At 33.6% G+C, this 11,468-nt stretch overlaps 1 long non-coding RNA gene across 1 annotated transcript in view; it reads left to right on the forward strand.

The window, feature by feature from the left end:
* LOC140043627 (uncharacterized) overlaps window positions 1–8,330 on the forward strand; it is a 104,338-nt gene extending 96,008 nt beyond the window's left edge. The window contains exon 3 of the long non-coding RNA XR_011844324.1: window positions 8,264–8,330. This is a non-coding gene — a long non-coding RNA (uncharacterized lncRNA). The remainder of the gene's footprint in view (window positions 1–8,263) is intronic.
* The last annotated feature ends 3,138 nt before the right edge of the window (window positions 8,331–11,468 follow it).

Genomic DNA, 11,468 nt, shown 5'->3' on the forward strand with positions numbered 1-11,468 from the left:
AACACCAACACAATCATCAATATACCGTTTGAATAAATCTGGTTTCTTTCTCTTATAATCTCGTAACACATTCTGCTCAAAATACCCCATAAAGAGGCAAGCAAAGTTAGGTCCCATTTTTGTACCTATGCTTATCCCAGAAACTTGCCGAAAAAAATTTCCATTGAAGTTGAAGGCTGTAGTATTAAGTACAAGTTCAGCGAGACGCAGTATTGTCGATGCGGGATATTTAATTGAATTATCTAGTTCAATAAAATGTCTCATTGCGCTAAGTCCATCTTGAATAGGAATTGATGTGTATAAGGCCGTAACATCCATTGTAAAAAGATAAGCACTCTCAGATGAAAATGTATAATCTTTAAACAAAACTACAGCTTCTTTGCTATCTTTGATGTAGGTTGGCAGATTTTGTACAATTGGCTTCAAGATTCCATCCAAGAACTCGCTAATAACAACTGTAGGCGCGTTACAAGCGGAAACAATAGGTCTACCAAGACTGTTAGTCTTGTGTATTTTAGGTAACATGTAAAAGCTAGGACAAGTGGCGTCAGAATTAATCAATATATGGGCTGTAGAAGGAAGCTCTTTCTTCTTAATCATACTATTTAAAGTCTTCTTAACAATACCAATATCAGAATCAGTAGGATCGGCATCAAGTGGCTGATATACGTCAAGATTAGAAAGTTGTCTTTCTCCCTCTGTAATATATAGGTCCCTTCTCCAAACCACAGTAGCACCACCTTTATCTGCTCGTTTAATAACGTAGTCATGATTACCTTTAAGCGATCTAATGGCAGCTTGCTTTCCTTTTGACAAATTACAAATATTCTTTGGTTGTTTTAACTTAAGCTTGTTAATCTCTCGTTTGCAAGTATTGACATACAGATCAAGTTCAGCGAACATACCTTGTGGCGGTGTCCAGCTAGATGGCTTCTTATTCAGCAACTGGAATTCATCTTTTGTTGTTACATTTGTCTGATTCTTGCCGTGAAAGTTTGCTTTGAGTCGTAAACGTCTGTAATATTGATCCATGTCTTGTTTAAGCTGGAAATCATCAATCTCTTTCCTTATAGGAATAAAAGATAGACCCTTAGAAAGAACAGAGCGTTCTTCATCTTTAAGAGGCAAATCATCAGGTATAGTCACAACTAGTTTAGACGTATCAGGGTGTGCTCTCGTTGGTCCTACCCATCAATGGAATACTCTCTACAAACACGATTAGCTTTAAGTAATTTAGCTTCTGTCAATGACTTGTAATACCATTTGTTTAATCCATGGACGATACTTCGTATTTTCTCAAATTCGTAGTTGGTACAAGCTGCTCGTAGGTTGGTCTTATGATGTACCATTTGTTCATCATGATACGCAACTTTCTTTAAGTTCATCTGAATGCTCATACGCATAAAACGTCTGGAAACAGATATGAACTTCTTATCAACATAAGCAAAGGACGGTGACCAGGTAGATCTAAATGACTTGGGTATGACGTTCCGTCTTAGACATGTGGACAGAAAATAAACATTACTAGAACATCTTGCCTTACTGAACGTTGAGGTTCCAAAGCAAAAACCAAATGTCCTCACACATGAAGAATACAGGCTTAAGTCGTTGTTGAGAATCCGACGCGCTTGTTGTAAAACTTGCTTGGAATTGGCCATACTTGGAAAAAGTTTGAATGCAATATATTCCTCAGTTGAAATTCTAACTGAAGAAATTCTAATTAGGCCTTTTTTGGGCCTACCTTCAGCGCCTACCATGTAGAGGTAGGTAGATGTACTGGGTTCTTTATATGTGGTTGCGACCCCTTACCCTTAACCGTTTGAGCCACTCAACTTGCCTTATATAGGAACTTACTTATTTTTAATTTTACATAACACTCAACAAAAATATAGTAAGTTTTGTTGGTAGTGCCCAATGTTACTACAGCTGTGGAGAAGATTATTCTGTTTCATAATCGTAAGATAATGTCGCCACTAGTTGAAAAAGACTCCAACTATCGTACAAAGCTCAGCCATGTCTATTAATAAAATGATAGTTTGTTTTCAATATAAATCTAGAATGCTTAGAACATTTTTTTTAACACTATCATGTCATTTTGAACACATACCTGTAGGCTTATCTAATTAACAATAACACAATTGATTAATTGATTGTATTACATCTAAAAATGATGATCATGTTTTTTATACACACCTGTACTGTCAGTTCCTTCATTTTCACCAGATTCTTCGGGGGAAACTTTGGAGGCATTCTCTAAAACATAAACATGGTTGACCTCATTAAAACTGTGGCATCAATGGAAAAACCAATAATTCCTGATACAACAAAGCTTCTAATAAGATATAATTCTTTGATAGTTTTTTAAGAGTGAGTTACTACTGTTAACCTTGCCAAAATAGCAATGAAAAAGTTTGAACCCAAAATAGCAATGAAAAAGTTTGAATCCAAAATAGCACTGAAAAATAGTTTGACATCCCCATAGACAAAATTTGACAAGAGATTGTTAATTAATGGAAATGAAGCTATGTAAAAAAAAAAATTACTTATAAATCAATTTTTAATAATATTTTAAGCAATTTATTATTAACCATCACATGCTCGCCAAGATTTTTTGTTTACATTTTTAAATTTTTATCCAATAACTTTTGAATGGTCATATCATGATTTTATACACACCTGTATCATGAATATCTTCTCTATCAATCACCAAATTCATTTCGTCAGGCTCCTCTTGCATAGGGGCATTCTCTAAAACATTACCAAAATTGTATTGCCTTATTAAAACTCCTAAAGGTCAGGTGCAGGAAAAGTTTGTTTTGGCATTCCTTATAGTGTTTAGTTAATAATAACAAGTGTGTTCATCTGTGTTTGGAAATTTTTATGTTTTTTTTTTGGTGTGAGTAATCTTTTGGAAAATAGTTTAAATCCTTATTCTTTTAGGCATTTTAAATAAATTGTAAAAATCAACGGTCATGGAATAAAAAATATTTAAAAAAATAATATTCTGGTATCTTTATTTAGTGTAAAGTAGCCTTTTTTGCATGGTTGCCAGAAAGTCCCACTTGCCAAGTTAAAACAATAGGAATTAAATCTAACAGTATTTTTTCAATAAGCTAAATAAGTATGTAAACATTCCCAAATATAGATGAATGAATGAATATAGAAAATGTTTGCCAACACCTGGCCTTTAATAAAAAAAAATTAGGATGATTAATACTTTCACAACCGTGTCTGAGACATGTCATGTCCTGTTCTAAGCGTGAAAAGACTTATTGTGTTAAATCTAAAAATCATGTTTTAATACACACCTGTATCGTTATTATCATCTCCTAGGGCATTATTCATCGACTCCGACTCTTCTTGAATAGGTAAATTCACTAAAACAAAACAAAAATGGGTTACCTTATTAAAACTCTAGTTCATGCTATTCTAGGCATATTTATTTTAACTATAATCAGACTTTCTGGTAAACAATGCCATTGTATAACTAGCACTATAACACTGTTGTCTCTTGCTATAATCATTGTACTTAAGATTGTTAAGATGTATGAGATAAATACACCTCCCTCATTAAGACAGACTGTAGTATGAATGAATGAATGCGATCTGGTGGTGGATCCAATGTCAGTCATCTTTCTGTAAATAAATGAATTAGTTATTTATATTTGATCAAATATAAGTGTTTTATACTAACTTGAAAAAGTAATCATCTCAGATTTCTTGAGAATTTGTTGCAGACTCTCGATTCCATAGGATGATGGGTTTTTGAATGTCATTCCTTCTGGAAGATCCGTAATTGTCCACTTTCCTTTCTCAATTTCCTTATATGGGACCTGGGCCCTACCAGTCACTGAACCTGTTGCAGAACAAAAATAACCAACACATCATAATTATAATAAAGTCCGAAAAAACTTCATTTGCTTTTTTTCATTTGTTGTAGATAATTTTATATATGTATCTTATAATTACTACAAAATCTTCCATATTGATTATATTTCAGTATGGCAACTGATGATCAATAAGGTATTTGCGAGAGAGACTGAGATGTGACAATGTCAATACAATACAATACAATACAAATCTTTCTTTATTCTGGAATAGCTCTTTCAATACACAAGTACTGGTCTCCCAAGAGGTCCAGATTTGGAAAAAAATACAAGAAAAATAAAAGTAAAAGCAATATTAAAACTATGTACAATAGAAGTTATACAAGATGTTTAAATTCAACTTGACTAAATGTCTCATAATTTTTACGGATATGTACAGGAAGATTATTCCATAAGGTGGTTTTTATACACACAAAGGAAAAAAATACTTTTTGGTAAAATCTACACAAAATGCAAAATTAAAATTATTAACATGTTAATTTAGAGTATGGTATATGAGTATATATACTTACAGAATTTATTGTTAAATAGAGACTGCACCTCTTTCCTCAATACACTCCTTCCTTTTGTTTCTGTGTTCATAAGTGGTGTGGACATTTGTTTGGAAAAATCCAGCAAAAAGTTGGTGTTCTCCAAAAACGTCACTCCTTTGGTCGATCCAATGCCAGTCATCTTTCCGTTTGATTTAGCAATGCACACACAGCTTTCATAGCCCAGATTTTCTAGATCCTCTACCTGTTAAATATGGAGCTACCATAAACATTTCTAACGGTAGACACTCTGGGGACAAATATGCATGACTATTGTTTGAAATCAAATTTCAATGATATTCTTTCAATTTGTTCATTGACTTTGTGTTTCTACTGAAATGTGTACTGTAGCCTCTTGTAATCATAATAAATTTACTTTGCATAAACCAGATTTATAAAAATATAATCTCGGTCAATGAAGTTTTCTAGGTACAGAAAGCCAAAGCTATGGTATATTAAGTTGGAAACAATGTTTCGATGAGACCTAAATATGATGAAATATCATTAAAATACTGTACATACTCTTTGAGAAATCTCCTTCAGCTTTTGTTTGAATAACATATCACTCTGCCTCTCTGTTGGTGGTTTGTTCGACTCCTCCACTGCCTTTTCTGTGTAATATGTATGCGCCATTCTATTGGCTTTGGTCTCCAACCACTTAGCTGGTATCGATCTAGCAGCCTCCTTATATGTGGACCCCTTGCTCATTTCTTATTAATTACAATTTTAAAATATACATTGTTCTAATGTTCATTGATAATATTTCAATATGCATTTTTGGGATAAACGCACAAAACATCACATACTGCACACAATTATAATTTAAACAAACAGTAGAGAATCTGAATCTGATATAATCACAATATCTGTAGACTAATCAGTTGAGATTTTGAAGACTAATGGCTTACATAAATTGACCCAATACTATGTCATGGGGGATTACTGACATACCAATGTTCTGGCATAAAGGTTAAATTCTTACCTGATTTAATATGTTCAGATGAGAACATGTTGTATGCTGTTGCCTTTTTCTTTCTACATTTTGTCACATTACTTGCATACCTCCTTCCTAGCATCTTTCTGCGGTAATTACCAATCCAATCCTGTGAAAATAATTGTTACAGTGAAAAGAACTGGTACAGTAGTACAATTTTTTTTTATTTTTACGTATTCATATTATTTATATAATATTCTTTATTATAAATGACATTCGCAGTGAAACACTAAATTGCAGAAATGTACGATGGCACTTTTTATTTATATTTAGTATTTTAAACGTTATAAAACATTACAATCGTACTACAGTAGATCGATTATGACAACAATTATGTTTGTTTATTTAATGTTTCTAATAAGCTGTACTCATTATTTTCTCCATTCTGTACTTTATCCCTCCATGCCTATACTGTAAACTACAATTCAGTGAATCTGACACTAATCATTGTCACCATCATCATTAGTCCATCAACGTTGGGTAGGTATGGCTTTAAAAATATATTTTAGGCTTCCGCTCAATAATTATTATGAAAATAGAAGAATAATACTGGCTATTACCTTAATCCTTGTTGTATCCATGCCTGTTTCAATGGCTTCTTCCTCTAGAAGTTGTTTCTTTTTCTCATCGCTTACAGCGAATCCTGTCATACCTCTTTCCCAGTATGACACGAGGATACCTTGAATGTCAGCTGGTATGGCATTCCTTTAAAACTAAAAATTAAACATAGATACAGTAAAGTACAGAGTGAACACTGGGTGGGTACTGTAGATTGCCATTCAAAATGTATTAGCAAATAACAACTAGACCCTAGGCCTATCCTACTAGCGGCGGCACTACTTCCGAAATAAAACCGTGGGCGACTTTGCGATGGGGCGACTTTGCGTTGGGGCGACTTTGCGTTGGGGCGACTTTGCGTTGGGGCGACTTTGCGTTGGGACGACTTTGTAATGGGGCGACTGTGCCGGGGCAACTTTGTTTTGGGGCGACTTTGCGATGGGGCGACTTTGTATTGGGCGACTTTGTATGGGGCGACTTTGCGATGGGGCGACTTGACTGGATCCCCCATGATGCCTGATGGGTACGACGAGTTGGCAGCCATTGGTACGGGTTGACCCGTATTCTAGGGTGCTGGTCAACCCGTACCCAAACCAACCCGTATGTAATATAAATATACTTTTAATAGCATTAAACATGGGTACAGGCCAGCCCATGATGAGTACGAGCCAGCCCATGATGGGCACGAGTGGGCCAACACTTTGGGTATGAGTAAACCAAAATTTGGGTACGTTGGCCTGTATCCTAATCTTACTAGGCCTAGAGTAGAGTAGGTCTATGCTATACCCAGACCGGTTACAATAATGGTCTATTCATTCTGTTTATACTGTAGCTTTATTGATAGCTGGGTTGGGGCGGCTTTTTCTCATTCTAAAACAGATTTCCTTATCATAATAAAATAATATATGAATTTAAATGTAATATTGTATACATAATATTAGTAATTGCCATTGCATTTATTATTATTATATATTATACGGTTACCCCTTAATTATACTATAGTATAATTTCCTTGTTATATTTTACAATATTTTCTTCATAGTTCAACAATTTTTTCTTTCACAGGACAAATTATCATACTGAATCATCACACACACCAAGTCTCATAAATCTGTACTGTATTTCTCCAAGGTACTCCAGCTACATGGTACTGCCTTGAGGCTAAACTACAGTAAATGATATACTGGCACTACCATCATTTCTGGCCCGTCAACTTGGACCACATTACAGTATGGTCCAACACATAAGTACAGTAGTCGTACTACTGATTCAAAACAGTGAATTACACCCTGTGGTCAAGGCTTTATTTGCTCTTATGCTTATTTCCTCCAAATACAGAGTACGTAGGGCTTCCAATTTGCTTTTATACCTGTTAATTTAAAAATCGTTTATGCCTATTGTTGCATAAAGTATCAAATTTAGACTGTAAATACTGGGATGATCACCCTAAATTTTCTTTTTCAATTAACAATTTTATATTTCACAGCTGAAAAATGCACTAAAGCATCATATAGAGATTTTTTATTCATAACTGTTAAATTGCATCCCAATACATGGTACCTATTGGTATTATATCTAAAAATACAAAGGCGGCCAACACAGATAGTTTGATATATACAGTACTCTCTTATAAATAGATGTATCTCTCCAAACTACTCCAACTACCTAATTAGCATACTACTGTACACTTTAAATTCATAATAATATTTAATAAAAAAATGTCCTGGTGATGGACCTTGTAAATATTTGAACTGAAAATATAGTACGCCTAGGGCTACTTTTTACTAATAAATGTAGGATACTAAATACTAGGCCTAGGCCCTAGAAATATTTTCCTAGGCTAGTAGTAGGCCTAGGTAGGACGTACCAATCCCACCCAAAAGGCCTACTACTACTACTACTACTATTATTTTAGTACTATACAGCTACTACTACTACCCGTACCCAAACCAACCCATACCCATGCCAACTCGTACCCAACTTGGCTAACCCGTACCCAAATAATTGGTCAACTCGTACCCACTTTGGCTAACCCGTACCCAAACCAACTCGTACCCATGCCAACTCGTACCTAAATATTTGGCTTACTCGTACCCAAGTATTTGGCTTACTCGTACCCATTATTTGGCTTACTCGTACCCATTTTTGGCTTACTCGTACCCATTATTTGGACTACTCGTACCCAATTTGAATAATTAGGCCTACTTGTAATGATTTGATCGGCGCAAAACTAGTGGTATGCTTTTGACGTATGAATATTTTTATATTTAAATTGTTTTTTTTTTATTTTACAGGTCTCGGTGAAATGTGTGCTAATAAAAATGACCATTGATTTGATTGTAAACTTCGTTTAATTAGGCATATATTTGTTAACATTTATTTAAATGTAGTATTATAGTTTAATAAACGTATGTTTGATGTGTCTTTTTATTTATTTACGTAAGAACATTAATTAATAAAAACATATTTTTACTGTTGTATAGTATTACAATTCAATTAAGCCCAGGTAAAGTACCAACAACGTATCATTTTTATACTTATCAATTTTTATTCTTATCACCTAATTATCTTCCCTGATTACATTCGATCATGGAGGTATACCTCCATGATTCGATCAAGTAATATTGTTTCTATTGTATTGGTATATTTAAAATTGGTTGAATTAACGACGCCCTGTTTTAATCAAAAAGCCCACAGGGCTATGGGGTCGAATTACTCGTAGATTTCGTGTTACATGTTTTTGCTGACCGGGATTAACCTTTTATTATAAAAAAACACGCATTTATAGGGCGTCAAAGAGATGACTTATTAATGACGTATATGATCGTTTTCCATATTATTTTATTTATTAATAATTCAGTGAAATGATCATATACACGTACTGTAAGGCCTGCAGGGCTATGGGGCGTAGATTTCGTGTTACGTGTTTTTGCTGACCGGGATTAACCTTTTATTACAAAAAAACACGCATTTATAGGGCGTCACAAAGAGACGACTCAGTAATGGCGTATGATCGTTTTCCATATATTTTATTTATTAATAATTCAGTGAAATGATCATATACACGTACTGTAAGGCCTGCAGGGCTATGGGGCGTAGATTTCGTGTTACGTGTTTTTGCTGACCGGGATTAACCTTTTATTACAAAAAAAACACGCATTTATAGGGCGTCAAAGAGACGACTCAGTAATGACGTATGATCGTTTTCCATATATTTTATTTATTAATAATTCAGTGAAATGATCATATACACGTATTTTAAGGCAATTAAACATTTTTGGTACGCAATTTGGCGTACGATCGTTTTCTTTTTTTTTTTTCTTAAATAATTCAGTAAAATTATCTGTTTGTTTAGGCCTACAGCAATTAAACATTTTTGGTAGATGTTTCCTCAATAACAGCTACGTGTTTTTGCTGACGAGGGATTCCCTTTTTAAAAAAATACGCATTCTATAATATTCTACAAATAAATGACCCACACTCGTTTTTCCATGGCAACGGATGTCGTCTTATTTACTAAAATAATATAAACGTTCTGAAGGCCTACCTACACGTGTCTGTGTACATATGTATCTGTCAGCGATAAGATGATTTTTTTTTAGTTTTAGTAGTATTTTATTTCGGTTTTTAGTCATAATAATACAGTAATAATCATTATAAAATGAAAACGTAATAACAGCAAATGTCGTCGTTTGTAATTAAATGTTAAATTATTGGAGGTTACCTTTTATTATTATTCTCACATCCATCATGTCCTAGGGAATTTGTTTTAAAAACGGCAATAATCTACTTAGATTCATTATTCAAAAATGGTCCTTATAGTAGCAGCAAAAATGAGGCTGGTATCCACTTAAATAGTTTCGTGATTTTAAAATATGAGTGACTACTTAAAAATGTATTAAATATTTTCGAAATGTTAAAACAAAACTTGCAAACAAAACAACAACCATTTTTAAAACGATTTTCAAAAAGCACATTAGGCCTACTTCATTATCTGTAAAATAAAATTAAAAGTGTGTACAGGCTATTCGTAGTAAATAATAGATCAATAACAATTCATAAATGAAAAAAATAGAATGCAGCACAGCCGACCACTGACATCTTCCATGTAAAACAGCGCCCTCAAGTATTAATTTAACTACGACCCAAATACGATGAAAGCTGTGCTTTTTTCGTACGAGTCTGTACATAAATTATACTTAGGTAAATAGTTTTTGCCATTATAATATCGAACATATGACCTAAAAATGTAATAAAACTGGGTTTAACTGTAATAGGCCTATATAAATATACTTTAAATAGCATTAAACTTGGGTACGGGCCAGCCAATGATGGGTACGGGTTAGCCAATGATGGGTACGGGTGAGCCAAAACCGAAAAGCTAAATCAAAACGATAAAGTAAAACAGCTAGAAAAGTTAGCAGAGCTTTCGGGCAACACTAGCATATATGCATATATATATAAATATATCTAAAGTTGTGAAAAATATTTTTATAAATGTATATAAAGTACAATCTGAAGATTTCTATTAGTCATCCTTGACATAGAGGAGAAAGATTGTTCATTAAAAAAAAAAAGTAAAAACACAATATCACAAATCTAGGTTTTAAAGCTGAGGTACAGGCATGAATTTGAAATATAATATCTGGTTAATTGTACATAAATCAAATATTTTGTAACAGAAATCAAAACGAAAAAATGTGAAAGTATTCAACTTAGAAAAGTAGGCTGTCAAAATGTGTGTGTACACATCTCTATTTTTATTGTTGCACACAATTTTAGAAAAAGTGTGGGAATATACAGTTATTGTCTTCCTGTTATAAAACAAATTATCTGGTCTGGTCTAATGCTGAGCTAAATGTTTATGTACTATAGTAATCTAGCTAAAAATTGTCAAGACATCCAACCCACTGTACAGAAGGTTATTTAAATGTTATTCATTACCATCAATTTGTTGGAGAAATTGCCTCCACTGGTTGAGGACACGCATTTCAGTACTTTTTTTGTCATCATCTTCTGATATCTTTGTCTTGAACAGTTTGTTTATCAACCTCAAATCAATTGTTGCTTCTTCTCTTAAAAATGCTTGTTTGAAGGCTGTAGGGTGTTGTCGCATAGCTTCTAAAACACCAAGTGTGGATAGACCTGATTTGAACCTGCAAAATAGTAACTTAATTTAAAACAAAAATTGCCTTGTTTTCTTTGGTATCGTTTTGTATATTTGTTTTATTTAGTTGTACTTTCTGTAACTGTGAGGGGCTGGTTAAATTTGTCCAGTTAACAAATACTGTAATGCAGTACTTACTGATCTAAGCAATCAGCTGTCCTTCCAAAGAGAAAGTATTGTGATGTTCTCTGTACCGCAGTTTCTATGTCCTCGACAGATTTTACGTTGACCATACTACCGGCATTGTCGATGGTAGTAGCCAAAGCACTAAGGTAAGATATCTAAAAAAAACCTAAGATAAAATGCCAATTAACTTTTCATACATTTCATTT

This window comes from Antedon mediterranea, chromosome 3 (assembly GCF_964355755.1).
Source record: "Antedon mediterranea chromosome 3, ecAntMedi1.1, whole genome shotgun sequence".
Taxonomy (NCBI): domain Eukaryota; kingdom Metazoa; phylum Echinodermata; class Crinoidea; order Comatulida; family Antedonidae; genus Antedon; species Antedon mediterranea.